This window comes from Elephantulus edwardii, unplaced genomic scaffold (assembly GCF_000299155.1).
Source record: "Elephantulus edwardii isolate Elephantulus edwardi_28Jun2011 unplaced genomic scaffold, EleEdw1.0 scaffold00044, whole genome shotgun sequence".
NCBI lineage: Eukaryota > Metazoa > Chordata > Mammalia > Macroscelidea > Macroscelididae > Elephantulus > Elephantulus edwardii.
Window position 1 is genome coordinate 8,491,515 of NW_006399794.1, and position 2,271 is coordinate 8,493,785.

Genomic DNA, 2,271 nt, shown 5'->3' on the forward strand with positions numbered 1-2,271 from the left:
CATATGTGTGTGTATGTGTGTATACATATATTTACATGTATGTAAAAGTATTTTATATTTTACTTAATCTTGAAATAAGCTCTGTAAGATATGAATAATGAAAAAATGTGATTTCACAGATTGTTGGTAAGTACTGTTGAGCTGACACTGACCCAGAGTTCACCCTCTGGGTTTTCAGAGACAGTAGATTGCATGGGGGAGGACATTGCCCATCTTGCTCCTGCCGAGCAGCTGGTTGATTTGAACCACAGTTCCTTATCCCAAGGCCAACAGAGATCCCTATTTCACAGATTAGCAGTAAGGAATTGTGCTGTCAATGCAAAGATATGCGTTTCAAATCCACCAGCTCTATTTACCATTACGGATAAACACAAACATGCAGAACTCATCATCAGCATAAAGAGTTAAAAATGATGCATCATAAAGGAAAATCCAATAGCTTACTTTTCTCCTTTCGTTTACTGTATTCCTTAAGTGTACATGCAATATGCTTTGAAACTTTACATTAAAGACAAAATATTAGATATATTTTGTTGTTTTAATGTGCATGCTTTATCTCCAGCTTATTGTTTAACTTTATATTTTAAAATTTTTATATGTGATTTGCTGTTGCTGTTAGGTACTATCCAACCAATTCCCACTCAAAGCAATGTTTATAAATATTTTCCTACCACTTTTCTAGCAATTTTTTCTTTACAATTTCTAGTATTGGATATCTTATAATGATTTTAAGAGATCTATGAGTCTGGAATAATGGTAAATTTCTGTTAATTAGTTTTACCCATATATGCAGATTTACTGATATTTTGGATATTGTGGTAATCACTACACCAAAACCTGAATATTGCCTTTTAAAAATGTCTTTCTTTATGATTTCTAATTCCTAAGGTCTTATAAAAGAGCTCTGGTGGTGTAGTCAGTGTGTAACAAATCAAATGACCTCCTGTTTTTGTAGTTCAGATCCAGTGGCTCCTTGGGAGAAGGATGAAGAATCTCTTCCAGTTAAGATTTATAGCCTTGAAAACTGATGGACTATGAGTCAGAATAGATCTGATGTCATTGAGAGAAAGAGGAGGGGGATTTTATAGTAGATAGTTTACCATCCAAAAAAAGAAATATATAGATTACATAATTTCATAGAAAATTTATGTGTTCTTGAAAATTAAATCATTCTTCCAATTTTGGATTATTCTTGAAAAAGGATTCTCCTTTTTCTTATGTCTATGTTAATATTAGCTCGGAAGCAGGAGTGGCATCCACTTCTGAAATGGCTTGCCTCCGCAAACTCTATGTACAGTTCTCAGGCCTTCTGTTCATAGGGTTGCTATGAGTCCTCTACGACTCGACGACACCTAACAACAACAACAACAATGTTAATATTACACATATAAAATATATGTAGAACAGATGATTTTGGAATCAGGGTTTTATGAAGAGGAATGTGGCATCAGGCTTGGAGAAAGACTCATCAACAACCTATGTCATGCAGATGACACAATCTTGATGCTAAGACTGAGAAGGACCTGAAGTGCTTGCTGAAGAAAGTCAAGGACTGTAGTCTTCAATATGGATTGAAACTCAACATCAAGAAGACATTCTCACCACAGGGCCAACTGGCAGCACCATGATCGAAAAGAGATTGAAGTTGTTAACAATTACGACATACTTGGTCCCACAATCAACACTCTTGGCAACAGCTGTCAAGAAATCAAAAGGTGAATTGCATTGGGTAAATCTGCTGTCAGGAACCTCTCCAGATTACTGCAGGGCAATGATGTCAGTCTAGAGACTAAGGTACATCTAATCCAGGCCATGGTCTTGGCAATTACTTGCAGTGCATAAAAAAGCTGGATGACAGAAGAAGAATTGATGGCCTTGAGTTGTGGTGCTAGAGAAGAGTCTTGAACATACCATGGACCACCAAGAAAACAAATAGGTCTGTCTTGGAGAGGATAAAACCAAGTTTCTCCTTAGAGGGTAGTATTTTTGAAGCTCTGTCTCACATACTTTGTGCATATGGCTAGGAGAGACTGATCATTGGAGAAGGATATCACGCTCGGAAGGGTGAAGGCATGGCATAGGAGAGAAAGACCCTGGATGAGATGAATTGATACAGTAACTTGGGCAATGTGTAGGAATCAGTGAGACTGACTCAGGACAAGGCAGATTTCAGAGTTGCTGTACATAGGGTCACTATGGGTCAGAGGTGGCTCAAAGACACATAACAACAACAACCTTTTTCATACATTAAATTTTCATATATATATGAAT